This window comes from Pongo pygmaeus, chromosome 12 (assembly GCF_028885625.2).
Source record: "Pongo pygmaeus isolate AG05252 chromosome 12, NHGRI_mPonPyg2-v2.0_pri, whole genome shotgun sequence".
Taxonomy (NCBI): Eukaryota; Metazoa; Chordata; class Mammalia; order Primates; family Hominidae; genus Pongo; species Pongo pygmaeus.
Genome location: NC_072385.2, coordinates 69,771,992 through 69,793,498, shown reverse-complemented (window position 1 = coordinate 69,793,498; position 21,507 = coordinate 69,771,992). Strand labels below are relative to the sequence as shown.

Sequence of the window (21,507 nt, the reverse complement as noted above, 5' to 3'; positions counted from 1 at the left end):
GGCAGAGCATGAAAGAGCTTGACGCATTTGAGAAATTGCAAGTAGTCTATCAACATGGCTGGAATACAGACAGACGGCAGGGAGGTGAGTCAGAGCAGGAAGTGGAAATTAAGTAGGGATTTCTCATCATGGCCCTTGTGGCTGGGCAAAGGAATGTAGGATCAGACCTGAGGGCTGTGAGTAGCAGGTGATGGGTTTTAAGCAGAGGAACAAAATGATCAGATTTGTGTTTTAGAAAAAAAAAAATCACTCCGAAGCCCTCATGAATAACATCATAGATTCAAATAACACCAGGAAAAAAAAAAGGCAGAACTACCATGGTAGAAGCCTATAAGTGTTTGACAATTCTTCCTTCCTGTGCTACTCAAGAGGTATGCTCTCCTCTTCTTAATTTTGAAATGTAAATGTCATCACAGAATAATTTCAAAGACAATAGGATAATGAAAATAAAACATTTTTAGTATAAAAAGTCTTTCAGTTTGAGCATCTTGATTTTTTTTTTAGAGACAAGGTCGTATTATACTGTCCAGACCAGAGTACAGTGTCTATTTGCAGGCACATTTGTAGCACACTATTGCCACAAACTCCTGGCCTCAAGTGATCCTCTTGCCTCAGCCTCCTGAGTAGCTGGGACCACAGGCTGAGCTTCTTGATTCTTTTTAAGAACAAAACTATACATTTTCCAAAATGATTGAAATGAGTCTGGGCATGGTGGCTCACACCTGTAATCACAACCCTTTGGGAAGCTGAGGTGGGAGGGCTGCTTGAGGTCAGGAGTTCAAGACCAGTGTGAGCAAAATAGCAAGATCCCATCTCTATTAAAAACAATTTTTTAATTAGCCAGGTGTGGTGACCCATACCTGTAATCCCAGCACTCTGGGAGGCCCAGGTGGGAAGACTGCTTGAGCCCAGGAGTTCAAGATTATAGTGAGCTATGATTGTGCCATTGTACCTAAGCCCGGGTGACAGAGCAAGACTCTGTCTCAAAAAAAAAAAAGGAAAAATAATAAAATAATAAAATGAAATATCAGGATCCCTACATGTGCTCCCAAATGTATGATCTTAATAGCTGTACATGCATCCCCGATAGTCACAGGTCTGACTGAAAATGACTATGAATGGAAATTAATGTGAAATGTTTATTCTTTCAGGGACCAGGGTAAACCTATGTCTACACTGAACTCTCTATAAATATTATTGACAATTTATATTAAGAAATTTAAGTTAAGAAATCTCAATTTTGTAAAATAGTACTTGCATTGTGTGTGTGTGTGTGTGTGTGTGTGTGTGTGTGTATCATATTGCCATTTTTAGAATGCTGGCAGGAAATTTAATTTTTAAGAAGTGATTATAAAAGAACTTAAGGAAACTGAATTATAATTAAAGACAACTATTGAATCATATATACAGATAAAATATTAGGTGAAAGATGTTAAATATTGGTTGTTGAAACCTCTATTTTTCATGTGGTCAACCCGGCCATGTCATGCAAAAAAAGGCATATTCCAGCCAAAGCCCTGCTCTGAATTGCTCTCTTTCATGTATGTACTTTGCCATTTCTCCTTTATTCCTTAAGGTTGGCTTCTACTTGTGTAGTAGACACTGAGGTCATCTCTTCAACATCTATTCCACCCCTCCCACATTGTACAGTAGCCATATGTTTTAAGGAATTGACCCCAGCAATGGAGACAGCCTCAGATAAGTCTGATTCAATCAAGAAAATCCTCTTTGCCTGTAACTGGTCTAGGAACCCATGCTTAAACCAAGTAGCACATGGCATGCCCTTAGAAAAAGGCTGACTGACCTAGGAACAGATATGTAACAGTATCTAGGCCAATGAGCACATGGCATTCCCTTAGAAAAAGGCTGACTGACCTAGGAACAGATATGTAACAGTATCTAGGCCAATGAGCTGACTGACCTAGGAACAGATATGTAACAGTATCTAGGCCAATGAGCCATGTAAAAAAGACTGCTAAGGAAAAAGTTTCCTTACTCTTAAAAAGGGACGACATTTTTCCCCTGCTGGCATGAACAAAGCACGTAGCTGTATTTGTTACTATCATCCTATGACCACTAGGAAGCCACCTTAGGATAAGCCTGATATTATCTTGGGTTCTTGATGACCTTGTTGAACTGCATTTCAGCCAAGCCCGAGGCCTATTCTACCTCTAGACTTCCAACTGTGTGCACCACTACATTTCCTTACTGTTTAAGCCACCACTTTGAGTTGGGTTTTCTGTTACTTGCAGCTGAAAGCATTCTAAGTGATGCAATTTCCTACCACTTTTGACTACCATCTTTTCTTCCAATCAGGTGCACCATTTGGCTTTCTTAGCTCTAATCACCAGCACTCTTCTATCTAGTCATTTGTAGTAAACACTGTTTGTTGTCTACCCAATATTTATTCATAGCTTCTCCCACTAGACATTATCATGTAGGACAGGTTATATGAACCTTGTGTAGCCAAGAGAGAAGCTCGCCTGAGGACAAAGTCAATATGCTGAAACTGACAACACAGAAAACTGGAAAAAGCTCTGAGTCATTTAACTGCTGGAATACTCTACTTCCAGCCTTCTTATTATCTGATTAACAGAAATTCTCATTGTTTAAGACAATTTGAGTTAGGGCATTCTGTTGTTTGTATTTGAAAATAACCTAAATGATAAAGAATTTGCTACAAGAATGTGGAATTCTGCAAATAACAGCCCCAAAATTGTGGAGTTGGATGAGTGGAACAACAATGAGGATCCCACGTTTTCACACTGAGAGGATGGTCACTCTTGTTCTGTGGTTAATAACATTTCATTGAACTATCACTTTATACCTGAGCACAGCCTTCTGAGACTCTAGTATTAGGGAAAATAGTAAGAATAAGAATGTTCTCTTCCTTTTTGCGGCCATCACCGAAGCGGGAGCGGCCAAAATGAAGTTTAATCCCTTTGTGAATTCCGACCGGAGCAAGAATCACAAAAGGCATTTCAATGCACCTTCCCACATTTGAAGGAAGATTATGTCTTCTCCTCTTTCCAAAGAGCTGAGACAGAAATACAACGTGCGATCCATGCCCATCCGAAAGGATGATGAAGTTCAGGTTGTATGTGGACACTATAAAGGTCAGCAAATTGGCAAAGTAGTCCAGGTTTACAGGAAGAAATATGTTATCTACATTGAACGGGTGCAGCGGGAAAAGGCTAATGGCACAACTGTCCACGTAGGCATTCACCCCAGCAAGGTGGTTATCACTAGGCTAAAACTGGACAAAGACCGCAAAAAGATCCTTGAACGGAAAGCCAAATCCCACCAAGTAGGAAAGGAAAAGGGCAAATACAAGGAAGAAACAATTGAGAAGATGCAGGAATAAAGTAATCTTATATACAAGCTTTGATTAAAACTTGAAACAAAGAAAAAAAAAAAAAAAAAAAGAATGTTCAGCCAGGTGCAGTGGTGCACATCTATAATCCCAGCTACTCAAGAGGGTGAGGCAGGAGGATCACATAAGCCAAGGAGTTTGAGACCAACCTGGGCAACATAGTGAGACCCTGTCTCAAAAAAAAAAAGAAAGAAAGAAAGAGAGAGACAGAGAAAGGAAGAAAAAGAAAGAAAGAAAGAAAGAGAAAGAGAGAGAGGAAGAAAAAGAAAGAAAGAAGGAAAGAAAAAGAAAGAAAGAAAGAAAGACAGACACTGGTGTGTACTGGCCATTTCTTAGGGCTTTCACTAAAAACCCATAATAAAGAAAGAAAGAAGGTCAAGAATCCTTGGCCTTCCAAAGTGCTGGAATTACAGGCATGAGCCACTGTGCCTGGCTGGGCATTTTTAAAGATAGTATGTGTGGCAGGATAGTATGTGTCGCATGAAACTTTACTAACCATGTATGATACTATTGGCTCTCTACTACACATCCATCCCCCATTATTCCTTATTGAAAGAATCTTACTTTTGTTCAGGTATCCACTCCCTTCTATGTGTCCATGTGCATCAGGAGAGATTGGTCTCTCCAAAGAGGTAAATCCTGACTGGTCTAGACCAATCATGATTCTCCCATTCCCCTTGCAAGTAATTGTTTTAGACATGGTTGTGCTGAGCAATGAGACATAAGAAGTCTGCTAGAAGATTTCTGGTAAAGGTTTCTCTAATTTTTAAAAAAGATACAAGAGAGTTATAGCTTCTCTCTGTGTGCTGTAATTTATCATGTCAGGTTGTGATACATGGACCTGCTGCAGCTATCTGGTGACCATGAGGAGAGCCTTATACTAAGTACAAAGCTGACATGCTAAGAAGAGGAAAACAATGGAAAGAAACAGTGTTCCTCAGACATTTAATCAAGCAGTCTTGGAGCAGGAGGAGGTAGAGCAAGATGGTCAAATAGACGCCTCCACCAATTGTCCTCTCTGTAGGAACAACAGATTGAACGACTATCCACTTAAAAAGGCATCTTCATAAGAACCAAAAATCAGGTGAGCAATCACAGTACCTGGCTTTAACTTCGTATCATTGAAAGGGGCACTGAAGAGTGTCAGACAGTCTTGAATTGCTGGTACTACCCTCTCCCCCATCCCCTGGCAGTGGCTGTGTGGCACAGAGAGATAATCTGTGTGCTTGGGAGAAGGAGGCCACAGTGACTGTGAAACATTGCATTGGAACTCAGTGCTGCCCTGTCATGGTGGAAAGCAACATGGGGCAGAAGTCAGCCAGCCCACAGAGGGAGCAGCCCCAGCCAGAGGAAAGCAGCCCTAGCCAGAGGAGAATTAACCAACTGAGTTCTTACCACCACAGGATAAAGTGCTCTGGGATCCTAAATAAACTTGAAAGGCAGTCTAGGCCGCAAGGACTCCAATTCCTAGGCAAGTCCTGGTGTTGTGCTGGGCTTGGAGCCAGTGGACTTGAGGGGCACAAGATCCAGTAAGACACCAACTGGGGTGGCCAAGGAAGCGTTTGCACTGCCCCTCTCCCAACCCCAGGAAGCGCAGCTTGCAGCTCCAGGAAAGATTATTTCCTTCTGCTTGAGAAAGGGAAAGGGAAGATTAAAGAGGACTTTGTCCTGCCACTTGGATACCAGCTCAGCCACAGAAGGAAAGGGCACTAGGCAGAGTCCTGAGGCTCCCTTCCAGGCCCTAGCTCCTGGACATGACTGGGCCAGAAGGGAACATGCTGCCTTGAAGGGAAGAAACCAGACTTGCCAGGATTCATTACCTGTTAACTAAACAGACCCTGGACTCTGAATAACCAGCAGCAGTACCTAGGTAGTACTTGCCATGGGCCTTGGGTGAGACTCAGAGCTGTGCTGGCTTCAGGTGTAACCCAGAATATTCCCAGCTGCAGTTCCTACGAGGAGGACTCTTTCTGCTTGAGAAAGGGAGGGAAGAGTAAAGAGGACATTGTCTTGCAGCTTATGTATCAGCTCAGCCACTGTAGGACAGAGCACCAAGTGGCTCTTGGGGTTCCTGATTCTAGACCGTGGCCCCTGGACGGCATTTCTGGACATACCCCAGGCCAGAGGGGAGCACACTACGCTGAAGGAAGAGTCCCAGGCCTCGCAGCATTCACCACAAACTGACTGAAGATTTTTAATCCATTCAGGTACTCTCTGTCTTTCGATTGGAGAGTTTAGTCTATTTACGTTCAGTGTTTTGAGACTTGGTCTCAAAAAAATAAAGAAAAAGAAAAAAAAGAAAAGAAAATACATATTCAGAGGAGACTAAAGAAAAAAGAATAAAGCACACCTACAAAATCTAGAAAATAGGCTCAAAAGAACAAATCTAAGAGTTACTGGCCTTAAAAAAGAAATACAGAGAGAGATAGGAATAGAAGGTTTACTCAAAGGAAGAATAACAGAGACTAACCCATACCTAGAGAAGAGCTATTGGGCCTTGACTGAACATTGATGATAGCCAGGGAATATGTGCCACGGGCTTGTAGCAGTGGTGGTCATGAGGAGAGACTCCTCTGGTTGTGGAATGGGAGGGAAGAATGGGAAGGGCTTTGTTTTGTGGCTTGGGTGCCAGCCAGCTCAGCTGTAGTAGAATAGAGCACTAGGTAGATTCCTAAGGTTTCCAACTCTAGGTCCTAGTACCCAGATGTCATCTCTGGACCTGCCTGGGACTGAGGGGAAATTGCCACCCTGAAAAGAAGAACATGAGCCTGGCTGGCTGGCTTCACCATCCGCTGATTGTAGCACCCCATAGCCCTGAGTGAACATAGGTGGTAGCCAGGCAGTGATTACTGCAGGCTTTGGGTGAGACCCAGTGCTGTGTTGGCTTCAGATATGGTGGTGACCACAGGGGTATTTATGTCATCCCTCTCCCAGCTCCTGGCAGCTCAGGAGAGAGAGAGAGAGAAAGAGACTCTGTTTTGAATAAAGCAAGGGAAGAGAACAAGAGTCTCTGCCTGGTAATCCAGATAATTATTCCAGATCTTATCCAAGATGACCAAGGTAGTACCTCTACAAGTCTGCAAGAATCACAGCATTATGGGACTTGGGGTACCCCCTAAAGCAGATACAGCTTAGATTACAACACCCAAATCCTTTCAAATATCTGGAAAGCCTTCCCAAGAAGGATGGGTACAAACAAGCCCAGACTGAAAAAACTACAATGAACACCTAATTTGTCAATACTCAGATACTGACGAATATCCACAAGCATCAAGACCATCCAGGAAAGCATGATCTCACCAAATGAACTAAATAAGGCACCAGGGACCAATCCTGGAGAAACAGAGATAGGTAACCTTTAGACAAAGAATTCAAAATAGCTGTTTTGAGGAAACTCAAAGAAATTCGAGATAACACAGAGAAGGAATTCAGAATCCTATCAGATAAGTTTAACAAAGAGATTGAAATAATTAAGAAGAATCAAGCAGAAATTCTGGAGTTGAAAAATGCAACTGACATACTGAAGAATGCATCAGATTCTATTAATAGCAGAATTGATCAAGCAGAAGAAAGAATTAGTGAGCTTCAAGACAGGATATTTGAAAATACATATTCAGGGCTGGGCACAGTGGCTCACGCCTGTAATCCCAGCACTTTGGGAGGCTGAGGCAGGCAGATCACCTGAGGTCAGGAGTTCAAGACCATCCTGGCCAACATGGTGAAACCCTGTCTCTACTAAAAATACAAAAATTAGTCAGGTGTGGTGGTGCACGCCTGTAGTACCAGCTACTCAGGAGGCTGAGGGAGGAGAACTGCTTGAACCCAGGAGGCAGAGGTTGCAGTGAGCTGAGATTGCGCCACTGCATCCAGCCTGGGCAACAGAGTGAGACTTGGTCTCAAAAAAATAAAGAAAAAGAAAAAAAAAAAGAAAAGAGAATACATATTCAGAGGAGACTAAAGAAAAAAGAATAAAGCACACCTACAAAATCTAGAAAATAGGCTCAAAAGAACAAATCTAAGCGTTACTGGACTTAAAGAAGAAATACAGAGAGAGATAGGAATAGAAGGTTTACTCAAAGGAAGAATAACGGAGACTAACCCATACCTAGAGGAAGATATCAATACCAAGTACAAGAGGTTATAGAACACCAAGCACTTCTTTCTTTTAACCCAAAGAAGACTAGCTCAAGGCATTTAATACTCAAACTCCCAAAGGTCAGGGGCAAAGGAAGGATCCTAAAAGCATCAAGAGAAAAGAAACAAATAACATACAATGGAGCTCCAATATGTCTGGCAGAAGACTTTTCAGTGGAAACCTTACAGGCCAGGAGAGAGTGGCATGACATATTTAAAGTGCTGAAGGAAAAAAAAACTTTTACCCTAGAATAATATACCTGGTGAAAATATCCTTCAAACATGAAGAAGAAACAAAGACTTTCCCAGAACAACAAAAGCTGAGGGATTTCATCAACACAAGGGCTGTCCTACAAGAAATGTTAAACTTCAATTAGAAAGAAAACAATGTTAATGAGTAATAAAAAATCATCTGAAGATACAAAACTCACTGGTAATTAAGTACACAGAAAAACGCAGACTATTATAACACTGTAACTGTGGCGTGTAAACTACTCAAGTAGAAAGACTAAACAATGAACCAATCAAAAATTAACTACAACAACTTTTCAAGACATAGTACGATAAAATATAAATAGAAACAACAAAATGTTAAAAAGCAGGGGGAAGAAGTTAAGGCATAGTCTTCATTAGTTTTCTTTTTGCTTGTTTGTTGGTTTGCTTATGCAAACAGTGTTGTTATCAGCTTAAAATAATGAATTATAAGATAGTATTTTCAGGCCTCATGGTAACCTCAAGCCAAAACACACATAATGCATACACAAAAAATAAAAAACAAGAAACTAAATCATATTATGAGAGAAAAACACCTTTACTAATAGGAAGACAGGGAGAAAAGAAAAAAAGTAAGAGAAGACCACAAAACAACCAAAAAATAAATAAAAAATGGCAGGAGTAAGTCTTTACTTATTAATAATAACACTGAACGTAAATAGACTAAACTCTCCAATCAAAAGACAGAGAGTGGCTGAATGGATTAAAAATCAAGACCCAGTGATCTGTTGCCTATAAGAAACACGCTTCACCTAAAATGACACACATAGGCTGAAAATAAAGGAATGGAACAATATATTCCATGCCAATTAAAACAAACAAACAGATCGGGAGTAGCTATACTTATATCAAACAAAATAGATTTCAAGAATTACTTATTTTGAATTTTGGTAGGTTATCAGTGTTCCTACATGTAAGATTTATTCATGATCTGAAATACTTTAAAAGTGAGCAAATGTGTTTTTCTTATCTTTGCTTAATGACCATACCCACTAAGAATGTTTCACACTTTAGAGTCTGCCAATACAACTAATAGTTTTCTGTTCCTGGAATTTTCCCTATTATGTATATCAACTACATTTCTGAAAAGCTATGTTGTTCAAAGTGAACAGTAAAGTCCAAGAAACCTAGCCTATGAGGAAATTAGCAAGGATCACCAATATCTTGTTAGTTGTTGAATTCAGGGGGAAAGATTGAATATAAAGGAGAGTGAACCATAGAAGATAATTGGTATTCTAGAAACAGGCTTTTAGATTTGGAAGTGACCTCAACTATTATCAACTTATAAATGAGATAACTGAAGCTTACTGAGATTCAGTGATTTGCCCAAGATCTCAGAGTTAGTGGCAGTTTTTGGAATATACCAAAGTAGCCTTGACTTCAGTCTTTCCTTAACACTAGCCCTGATGGAGACAACCACTCCATAGTAGCCTCAATGGTTTGTACCAACATCAGAGTCTTTTCTCAACGGATATAATTCTAGGGTGATGTAGTCAAGACATCTGCAAACATTATTGTAAAGGCTTGGATAGTAAATATTTTAGGCCTCATGGGCCACAAAAAGTCTTTGTCTCATATTCTTCTTTTTTAAATTCATAACCCTTCGCAAATATAAAAACCATTTTTAGCTTGAGTTCCTGTTAAGAAATAGGCTGAAGGCCAGATTTATCCCCTAGGCTAGTAGTTTTTCAATACCTGTTATATGTCAGAGAGTGTTGGTCAGTAAAGTTTTCATTAGCCCAGCAAAATGCAAAAAATAAGGGCAATGTAATGAACTAAATTCGTTCAGTATAAAGGACTATCCTCTGTTCTGAAATCATGCCCTTCCTCCATTGTGGGGGATGGAGAAGCATAAAATGTTCTCTTTTGTATGCAATAGTGATGACACAGACAGTAAGATTTTGCTTGTTCTGTTTTTTATGTTCTTCCTTGGTTAAAAAAAGTATTGGTCTATATACCTAATTGGAAATTACATATATATTATTATTCCCTGAAATCTCAACATCTAAGAGTCTTTGTGAATATTCACTGATCCCAAATAAGGCATCTTAGGCTTTTAGAATGTAGCCAAATGGGATTCACAACTGAATGGCAACATACAACTTAATTCTAAAAAAAAAACCCAATGGAAGTCTGGCAATTATTTCAGAACCACTGAGAAACTTTTGAGTTCCTTTTATTGTGTGATAAAATGTTACTTTGTGTAGTGAGTAAGGGAGCTCAGTACAGCTGCATTTCTGGTTCTTGCACAGTGGAAATAGCCTTTCTTCAGACCTGTCTCTCCTATTATGGTGTCACATAAGAAAAGTGATTGTAAATTATTTAAAGACAGAGACCATATTTTTTCCATGTTTCTATATTCCCACAGCATCAAGCATAGTAAGGAGAGTTGTATTTTTTTCTAATTAAATAAATAAACAAAATAAAACAATCAAAAGTTCAGAAGTATGTTGGAAAGATTACTGCCCATAGCAGATATGAATCTGGGGAATATAACTCCAGGGTTAAATATGTGGGTCTCCTAGGCAGAGTAATAATTTGGCATTTTTTAAAGCAATATCTAAAAAATAAATGCTCAACATTTATTTATAGGTAACACTAAGTGCTTCATGGAAAAGAGTGCACCTATTACCACATAGCAAGTTACCCTAAAATTCAGCAATTTAAAATAATAAACAGGCCAGGCATCATGGCTCATGCCTGTAATCCAAGCACTTTGGGAGTGCTGAGGTGGGAGGACTGCTTGAGCCCAAAAGTTCAAGGCCAGCCTGGGCAACAGAGAGAAACCCCATCTCTACAAAAAACTTAAAAATTAGCCAGGCATGGTGGTGTGTGCCTATAGTCCCAGCTACTCCTGAGGTTGAGGTGGGAGGATCACTTGAGTCCGGCAGGTCAAGCATGCGGAGAGCCGGGATTACACCATTATACTCAGCCTGGACTATAGAGTGTGGCCATGTTTCAAAATAAATAAATACATAAAAATAAAACAACAAACATTTATTCTTTAGCAATTTCTGTAGGTCAAGAATTGATGAGCATCTTAGCTGGGTGGTTGGTTCCAGCTCAGGATCTCTCATAACTTTGCAGTCAATCTGTCAGCTGGGGCAGGAATCATATGAAGGCTTGCCTCAGGTTAAAAAATCCATTTCCAAGATGGCTCACTCAAAGAAATCAGTTCCTCACCCATGTGAGCCCCTCCATAGTTCTCCTTTAATGTCTCATGATGTGTCTGGAGTGGGTTTCTGCCAGTGGGTTCGTGGCCTCGCTGACTTCAAGAATGAAGCCGTGGACCTTCATGGTGAGTGTTAGAGTTCTTAAAGATGGTACAGACACAAAAAGTGAGGAGCCACAAGATTTATTATGAAGAGCAAAAGAACAAAGCTCCCACAACACGGAAGGCGGCCCCAGTGGGCTCCTGCTGTTGGCTGGGGTGGCCAGCTTTTATTCCCTTATTTGTCCCCTCCCATGTTCCATTTCTGTCCTATCAGAATGCCCTTTTTTAATCCTCCCTGCGATTGGCTACTTTTAGAATCCTGCTGATTGGTGCATTTTACAGAACACTGATTGGTGCGTTTTACAGAGTGCTGATTGGTGCATTTTATAAAACTCTGGTAAGACAGGAAAGTTCCTGATTGGTGCGTTTTACAATCCTCTTGTAAGACAGGAAAGTTCCCCAAGTTCCCACTCTACCCAGGAAGTCCAGCTGGCCTCACCTCTCAATGACATGGTAGCTAGCTTCCCACAAAGCAAGCGATCCAAGAGGAGCAAGGAGGAAGTCACATTGTCTTTTAGGACTTAGTCTTAGAAGTCACACATTGTCACTTATGCCATATTCTATCTGTAAGTAGCAAGTCATGCAGTCCATAAAGTCAAGCAAGGGAAAGCAAGTCCATAAAGTCAAGAAGAAGGTTAGTAAGCACCACCTCTTCAAGAAAGGTTATCAAAGAATTTGGGGACACATTTTAACCACAACAAATAGCAAAGAACATGCACATTGCATCTCCTCTATTTTTTCTGAATGATTTAGCTTTAACCTCAAACTTGCATATTCTAACATCATCATTAAAGGTAGGCTGGGTATGGTGGCTCACGCCTGTAGTCTCAGCACTTTGGAAGGCCAGCGTGGGCAGATCACTTGCATCCAGGAGTTTGAGACCAGCCTGGGCAACATTATGATACCCTGTCTCTTAAAAAAAAAAAAAAAAAAAAAAAAGATTTATTATTCTCAGCATGCCCTATGGGAAGGAGGTCCCACTCACCAGTCTCAAGTAGTTTACCAAAATATTTCTTTTAACCCATAGATACCAAATACCATTTACACTATTTTCTCCATATAACAATATTTCCAGTGATATTTCAGTCTCATGATAAGGTTTACAGATGCCACAAGGTATAGTACTGTCCTAAAGAACTACCTTGCTGGATTTTTTCTAGCTGTGACTGAAAGTAAAAAAATTGTGAAGAATTTTGGACTGAATTTCTTAAAGGAACATTTCCTACAGATGATGATTTTTTTAATTGCATAGAATTCACAACATCTCACCTAAGAATTTTGCTGCATTGTACCTAGTCTGGCAAATGTATTAGGAAATTGTCTATATTATTGTTAGTCTATATAGTATAGCTTTAAAAAAAAGACACATGGAGTTGTATTATGTTTCTTCCACCTAAAAGAGAAACAGCAAGAGTTCTGAAGAATTCCAATTCTTAGATTTCTTTAGGACATTTTAAACCAATTATCGCAAGTAGGCTTGGGACATTACTCTACACATATAGCTTGGGGCATCACTCAAACTCTACCCAACTGAAACACTGCACCTGTTCAAGGAGTGAACCCTTTTTACATTGTAATAACACAAAAAGTTCAAGGTTTTCATTTTGTAGTGAGATCCTTTATAGCATTTCTAGAGACCCTGACATTTCACAGGCCCAAACCTTGAAAGCTATATATGGAGTAACACAGACACCTCAAATGGGTGATCAGAGGAACACATGCCTGCCCACCAGCATTTGTTTCCAATCCATAGGTATTTATCATGAATAATAATTAAGCTGTTATGAAACTGACTCATGAGATTTCAGACATTTTCACTTTGACATTCATACTCTGGCAGAGATACCAACCCTAAAGAGAGACAATGCTGTTAAGTATGACCTGTGTATTTTAAACATACAAGGAAAAATCGATTTTAATACTGAAAAAAAATTTGGTTATTGGATTTATTTCTTGCAATAAATATATGGAATACCCGCTAAAACTGGTATGGTATTTCTTTTTGGCAGAATTTGTATAATGTAAACCAGAAAAGTACCATCTTATCATATTATATGGTTAAATAATATGGAACTAGCATATTCCAAATGTAGAAAATTTTGGCTCTCTACCTAAGTAACTTTGAGTAGTGAGTTACATAATTGGCCAGCATTACCATCTGCTGTAACCCTTACCTCTTTATTTTTCTGGCTTTTTGGGGTACTTTTTAATGGTTGTTAATATAGAAATTATATAAAAATATAGAAAGCTATTAAATATCACATTTATTTATTGTTTCATTATTTTTACAAAACAGACACAAAAATATGTTATTTCCTATTAACTTACCTATTTATTATTACTAAGGAGGCTACAACTAGGGCTGGCTCTCCTCAATTTCACTCACCATGTATGAAATTCAGTGTTCTACTACATGTAAGGCATTTTCAGATATGTTTTGAGAATTTAAGTTACGGAACATGAATACACATAATTTCAGTGTTTAGTTTTAGATATGTACTTAACATTACTGACAATTAAATGCTATGCTTTTATATTTAGTTTCACATTGTTCTTTCAATTATCTATTTCCATATTTCTGCTATTACCAGAAAACTACATGTGATAGACTGAGAAAAATTGGCATTGAATTGAAATAGTTGCCTCTAGGGGGGACTTTTCATTTAAAACTAGGTTTATCCTAGATGATACTTCACTTGGTAATGTGCTTGTGACTATGAAATTTTATCAGGCTGAATTATTCCCTTCGTATCTAGAGCAGGGGTGGCACCACACTTTACCCAGTACATTAAGGGGAAGTGTTTTTCTCAGTTACTATCCTAGGCTTTTTGAAGCATAGAAATGTCCTGAAGAACAAGCCAGATACTCCTTTTTTTTTTTTTTTTTTAAGACAGAGTCTCGCTCTGTCGCCAAGGCTGGAGTGCAGTGGCGCCATCTCGGCTTCACTGCAAGCTCCGCCTGCCGGGTTCACGCCATTTTCCTGCCTCAGCCTCCCAAGTAGCTGGGACTACAGGCACCTGCCACTACGCCTGGCTAATTTTTTTTTGTACTTTTTAGTAGAGATGGGGTTTCACCGTGTTAGCCAGGATGGTCTGGATCTCCTGACCTCGTGATCCGCCCGCCTCGGCCTCCCAAAGTGCTGGGATTACAGGTGTAAGCCACCTCGCCCGACCCAAGCCAGACACTTACCCTAACTCTATGTGTCCTTCTCCTTGCTGCAAGGTGGCCAGATCCCACCTTTGCAAGATAATGTTGGTGAACGACTAGAATAACTTAGAAGGACTCAAGATCTCTCTTCCTACAACTCCCTCTCCCTCAGGCCTATCTCCTGATGGTCTAGATTTGTCATATAAAGAGTCCATGTTGGGCTGGGCGCGGTGGCTCACGCCTGTAATCCCAGCACTTTGGGAGGCTGAGGTGAGCAGATCACGAGGTTAAGAGTTCGAGACCAGCCTGGCCAAGACGGTGAAACCCCGTCTCTACTAAAAATATAAAAATTAGCCTGGCTTAGTGGCGGGCGCCTGTAATCCCAGCTACTCGGGATGCTGAGGCAGGAGAATCGCTTGAAACCGGAAGGCAGAGGTTGCAGTGAGCCAAGATGGCGCCACTGTACTCCAGCCTGGGTGAAAGAGCAGAACTCCATTTCAAAAAAAAAAAAAAAGAAAAGAAAAAAGAAAAGAAAAGAAAGAGTCCATGCCAGGGTGTCTCTGGCTGAAGACAGGAGCAAAACAAAAGCTACCCATTTCATGTCAAATTTTTGAAGTTTTATTCTCCCTTATAGAAAGAAAAGCGTCAGGGACAATTTACAATTTAAATCAAGAAGTAGATGTACTTTTGATAAGCATATTGCTTTCTACTGGGTTTTGAACCCATATGCTCAGTGAGTGTACCCACCCACTTAATCTCATTTAAGATCATGGAATTTCAGAACTGGAAGGAATCTAGGAAATTAGAGGTCAAAATGTCACTTTTATTATTGATAAAACTGTTTGTGGAATGAGGGTTAGGGCTGAGGGCTAAATGAGCTAGCTAATGTTTCCTAACATACTCTGCCCTATCCCACTCATACTCTGTCCCCAAATCAGACCCCAGAACAGAAATTGAAACTGACTCAGTTTGGTTCAGAACTGAACGTTTATGTGCATATGATTTTTTTGATAGATTCACTCCACCCAATTATGATCTGTAGATTAATGGCTGTCAGCCACCAATCAGGTGGAATAAGAGGTCAGAGTGCTACTACTCTGGGGAAGTCCCTCCACATGAAAACAGAAGAGTAGGGAAAAGCACATCACCTCCCAACATTAGGAGGGGCAATGCCATAGGAATTCTGATGAATAAAATCCTCCATTTCATTTCAAAATAATTTGAGAGCAGTATAACAGGAATGCACCACAAATTATTAATACAGAACTTAGTATGATTTTGATGTTTGTCCTCTCCAAATCTCATGTCCCCTCCAAATCCCTGGCTGGGTGCAGTGGCTCACACCTGTAATCCCAGCATTTTGAAAGGCTGAGGCAAGCAAATTGCTTGAGTCCAGGTGTTTGAGACCAGCTGGGAAAAATGGCAAAACCCCATCTCTACAAAAATTACAAAAATTAGCCAGGCGTGGTGGTGAGCACCTATAGTCAGTCCCAGGGCAGCCTGAGGTGAGAGAATCACTTGCACCCAGGAGGCGTAGGTTGCAGTGATTCAGGATTGCGCCACTGCACTCCAGCCTGGGTGAAAGAGTGACAGCCTGTCCCAAAAAAAGAGAAAAAGAAAAGGAAAAGAAATGTAATCTATCGGGGAACCTGCCCCGATATTCACGTAGGTTCTTTTCTATTTTTCCTAAGCGTCGGCCAGCTTGAGAAATAAAGGGACAGAGTACAAAAGACAGAAATTTTAAAGCTGGGCATCCGGGGGAGACATCACATGTCGGTAGGTTCCGTGATGCCCCACGAGCCACAAAAACCAGCAAGTTTTTATTAGGGAGTTTCAGAAGAGGAGGGAGTGTGCGAATAGGTGTGTAGTTTACAAGGTAATAGAATATCACAAGGCAAGTGGAGGCAGGGCGAGACCACAGGACCACAGGACTGAGGCGAAATTAAAATTGCTAATGAAGTTTCGGGCACCATTGTCATTGATAACATCTTATCAGGAGACAGGGTTTTGAGATCAACTGGTCTGACCAAAATTTATTAGGTGGGAATTTCCTCTTCCTAATAAGCCTGGGAGTGCTATGGGAGACTGGAGTCTATCTCACCTCTGCAGTCTCGACCATAAGAGATGACCATGCCCCAGGGGGGGCCAGTTCAGCGACCCACCCCCAGGTGCGCATTCTCTTTCTCAGGGATGTTCCATGCTGAGAAAAAGAATTCAGCGATATTTCTCCCATTTGCTTTTGAAAGAAGAGAAATATGGCTCTGTTCCGCCCGGCTCACCAGCGGTCAGAGTTTAAGGTTATCTCTCTTATTCCCTGAACAATTGCTGTTATCCTGTTCTTTTTTCAAGGTGCCCACATTTCATATTGCTCAAACACACATGCTGTACAATTTGTGCAGTTAATGCAATTATTACAGGGTCCTGAGGCAATATACATCCTCCTCAGCTGACAGGATTAAGAGATTAAAGTAAAAACAGGCATAGGAAATCACAAGGGTATTGATTGGGGAAGTGATAAGTGTCCATGAAATCTGTACAATTTATGTTTAGAGATTGCAGTAAAGACAGGAATAAGAAATTACAAAAGTATTAATTTGGGGAACTAATAAATGTCCATGAAATCTTCACAATCTACGTTCTTCTGCCATGGCTTCAGCCGGTCCCTCCATTTGGGGTCCCTGACTTCCCACAACAGTAATCCCCATTATTGGGGGAGGGGGTCTAGAGGAAGGTGTTGGACCACAAGAGGGGATCCCTCATGAATGGCTTAGCGCCATTCTTGAGATAATGAGTGAGTTCCGGCTCTGAATTCACATGAGATCTGGTTGTTTAAAAGAGTGTGACACCTCCCCTGTCTCTCTCTATTGCTCCCACTCTTGCCACGTGATGTGCCTGCCCCCTCTTTGCCTTACACCATGATTGGAAGCTTCTGGCCCTCACCAGAAGTAGATACTGGCACCATGCTTCTTGTACATCCTGCAGAACCATGAGCCAATCACACGTCTTTTCTTCATAAATTACCCAGCCTCTGGTATTTCTTTATGGCAATGCAAGTGGAATAACATAAAACTCTATTCTTAATACATAAATATAAAAGACTTTTATTAATCCCTCACAAACATATTAGCAAAAAAGTTAATAAATTTAAAACCACTATAAGTATGTTTTCCTCTTTCAAAATCTTATCACAACAATTTGTCTCATTCTCAAATTGTGAATAATTTTAGCAATAAACTTATTTTGAAGGAAGGAATACTAAATATAAGACTGTTCTGTATGAAAGAACTTGAAGATTAAAACTGAGTTTTGCTTGCAATTTAATTCTAATTTATAGTATTTTTAAAACCAAAAATTAAATTTGAGGAAGTGACATTATACTAGGTTGATGAAGTTTACAAATATCTTATGGAAGCCATCTGTCAGAAAACAATCAAACCAACAAAGGCCATAACAGATTCATATGATAAATATTCAATGTAATTCTGAATTATTACAAAGAGTGACTACATAAAATCTGGAGAAATTGAGCTCTTATGTCTGAACATTAAGACCTTTAATTCACTCAGGGCTCATCATTTCAAGAAAATAACTGAGGCCACAAGGCTGTAATTTTATATATTATGGTGTGTAATAGAAATGCTATTTAGGACAGGAATTTACTGAAATTAAACTGGCAGGAGACTGAAAAATTATTTAAGTTGCTCAAATTATGAAACATAGAGAACATTTTATCTGAGTTTCCTTAAAATTAATTCCTTCATGATAAATATTTTTTCCTTAAAGTTTTCTAAAAAGATACAGGCATATAAACAAGTTATAAAAGTGTTATAGATACTAGTATCAGTTCATACAAGGTTCTGTGAGTTTACAAAATAAGAAGACAGGAAAAGCTTCCTAGAGGAAATAATACTTCAGTAGATGTCTAGAGGAGGGAGTGACAGAAAGGGAGACAGATGACAGGCATTGGAGGGAAAAAGAACAGTGGGAGTCAAGTTTCTGAACCAGGAAGCAAGCTATAAAAGAATTCTCTAAAATCTGGGCCTTATAGCACAAGGTGGGGGTAACCAGAAACCAGGCAAGTACCAAATCAGGGAAGGTCTCACATGTCATACTTGGGAATTCAAATTTATTCCATATTTTTTATACCTATTATGTAGCAATAGGGAAGCAAGCATTAAAGGGCTTTTTAAGCAAAGGAGAAACAGGATCAAATTTGGATATAATGTAGGGAAAAGCTTTTCTATTTTAATCCCTATTGCTTTCTAAACAATATGGACTAAATTTGTTGTGCTGAGCCCTGAAGCAATTTGACTGTACATGTTTGTGAGTGGAAGCCTAGAAAAGCTGGACTGATGTGCTTTCCAGAGGGAGAAGGAATTTCCTAGGACAATTGTAGGAAAATGGGAGAGAAGTGAGAAAAACTAGCAAAATTGCCAAAGGCAGAGGGCCCCTATATCTTCTATAAAATACTAACTCATAAACACTTTGAGTGGTTGTTTTTTTGGTTTCTTTGTTGGCAGAAACCAGGCTTCACTTCAAGATCAGTCCCAGAGATAGTACTCATGAAGCGGAACCCAAGGACAGAGAAGACTGTAAAAATGTTGTGACAAACACACTATAAGGTGGCTCCCCATGATCTTTGCCTCTTGGTGTTCACATCTCTGGTGTTCATACCTCTCTGAGTGTGGGCAGGACCTGTAACTTGTTTATAACTAATAAAATATGGCAAAGGTGATGGGATGTCACTCCCATAATTACATTGCTCGGTCTTGCTTACAGACTCACTCTAGAGACTTTCCTCACTGGTCTGATGAAGTAAGCAGCCAAGTTGGAAAAGGCCACATGTAAGTAGCCTCTAGGAACTACAGGTGGTCTCTAGGTGCTAAGGGCATCTTCCAGCCAACAGCCAGAAAGAAGCTGGGGCTCTCAGCCTTACCAACACAAGGAAATCAAGTTTGCCAACAACCTGAGTGAACTTGGAAGCAAATTATTTCCCAGTCAAGTTGCCAAATGAGAACAGAGCCCTGTCCACCCTTTTTTTTTTTTTTTTTTTTCAAATTTTATTTTAGAGTCAGGGAGTACATGTGCAGGTATGTTACCTGGGTATATTGCTTGATGCTGAGGTTTGGGGTATGAAAGACCCTGTCACCCGGGTACTGAGCATAGTACCCAATAGGCAGTTTTTCATTCCTTGTACCCCACTCTTCCTCCCCGTTTTGGAGTCCCCAGTGTCTATTGTTTTCATCTTTGTGTTCATGTGTACCCACTGTTTAGCTCCCACTTACAAGTAAGAACATACAGTATTTGGTTTTCTTTTTGTTTTTGAGACAGGGTCTCACTCTGTCACCCTGGCTAGAGTGCAGTGGTATAATCAAGGCTCACTGCAGCCTCAACCTCCCTGGGCTCAGGTGATCCTCCCACCTCAGTCTCCTGAGTAGCTGGAACTACAGGCATATACCACCATGCCCAGCTAATTATATTTTTTTTTGTAGAGACGGGGTTTTGTCATGGTGCGCAAGCTGGTCTCGAACTCCTGGGCTCAAATGATCCTCCTGCCTCGGCATCCCAAAGTGTTGGGATTACAGGCATGAGCCACCATGCCTGGCTGGTATTTGGTTGTCTGTTCCTGTATTAATTTGCTTAGGATAATGGCCTCCAGCTCCATCCATGTTGCTGCAAGGGACATGATTTTGTTCTTTTTTTATGACACCGTTCTATCGTATATATATACCACATTTTCTTTATCCAGCCAGTCACTGCTGGGCACCTAGATTGATTCCATGTCTTTGCTATTATGAATAGTGCTGTGATGAACAGGTAAGGCTGTGTCCTTTTGGTAGAATGATTTGTTTTCTTTTGAATATATACCCACTAACGGCATTGCTGGGTCATATGGTAGTTCTAAGTTATTTGAGAAATCTCCAGACTGCTTTCCACAGTAGCTGAACTAATTTACATTCCCACCAACAGTGTATAAGCATTCCCTTTTCTCCACAGCCTCACCAACATCTGTTGGTTTTTTTCAATTTTTTAATAATAGCCATTCTGCCTGTCCACACTTTGCAGCCTCATGAGACCTTAAGCAGAAGACCCAGCTAAACTGTGCCTGTGACTCCTGACCCACAGAAACTGTGGAATAATAAATGGGTGTTGTTTTAAACCTCTCTCTAAATTTGTGGTAATTTCTTACATGGCAATAGAAAAATAATACAAATATTTGCTCCTGCTACAGTACCCCATCCCTCAAGTTTACAGATATTCCATAATCTATGTCCCTCATCTAACTTCTGGGTCACGTAAGTTTTAGAAAAAAAATCACTTTATTTTATTTTTTTTAGACAGAGTCTCACTCTGGGTGCCCAAGCTGGAGTGCAGTGGTTCAGTCTAGGCTCAACTGATCCTCCCACATCAGCCTCCTGAGTAGCTGGGACTACAGGCACACAACACCACACTCAGCTAATTAAAAAAAAAAAATTGTAGATATGAGGTCTCACTACGTTGCCCAGGTTGGTCTTGTACTCCTGGGCTCAAATGATTCTCCCACCTTAGCCTCCCAAAGTGCTGGGATTACAGGCATGAGCCACCATGCCCAGCCAAAAATCACTTGGCAGTTTGAGAGAGAATGGATTCAAAAGGCAGGAAATAATGGCAATAGCCCAGGTGAGAAATGGTGAAGGCCTAAAAATAGCAGTGCCATTTATCAAGTTAGGAAATAAAGGAGAAGCACAGGTTTCAGGAGAAGTATTAACATACCGAGTCTATTTGGGACATGATAATTTGAAGTGTCCATAGGTCCTCCAGGTGAAGATGTCTACTAAGCTTCAGTACTAACTTTGCAAGATGCTAGTTCTGATCTGGAAAAACTCACATTTCCCTGGTCACAACCTGACAATAAGCTGCCCTTTCAGTCCTCATCCTGTGTTCTACACTTCATGGAGCTACTTGGTGCTCCACAAACAGGACATGCCTACGCACAAGTCCATGTCTTTGCTGATGCTGTTCGCTTTGAATGAAATGCAATTCCCCCTCATCAAATTTATAAAAATCCTACTCACCTTTTAAAAATGTCAATATGCTCTGTTAGAATGTGGGCTCCTTTGAGGGCAGGAACTTTGTTTTGTCCACAGATGTCTCAAAAACCTAGAACAGTGTCTGGAATATAACAGGTACTCGATAAATATTTATTGAATGAATGGATAAATGTCTTACATAAAGCCATTCCTTATTCTCTCTCCAGTCACAGAATAAATACTAATGTATTCCATATCATAGATATGTTTGCAGATAAATACTAATATGTTTGCTA

The 21,507-nt window shown here is 40.2% G+C and overlaps 1 long non-coding RNA gene and 1 pseudogene across 3 annotated transcripts in view; one reads left to right on the top strand and one right to left on the bottom strand.

Moving 5' to 3' along the window:
- LOC134737796 (uncharacterized) overlaps nt 1-21,507 on the bottom strand; it is a 150,908-nt gene that overhangs the window by 102,504 nt on the left and 26,897 nt on the right. For 2 of the 3 annotated variants that reach the window (XR_010123096.1, XR_010123097.1), the window contains exon 4: nt 21,257-21,353. This is a non-coding gene — a long non-coding RNA (uncharacterized LOC134737796). Of the gene's footprint in view, nt 1-10,655; nt 11,967-21,256; nt 21,354-21,507 lie in introns of those variants that run through there. The other variant, XR_010123095.1, reaches the window with a different exon arrangement.
- On the top strand, nt 2,907-3,428 carry LOC129030155 (large ribosomal subunit protein uL24-like; annotated as a pseudogene).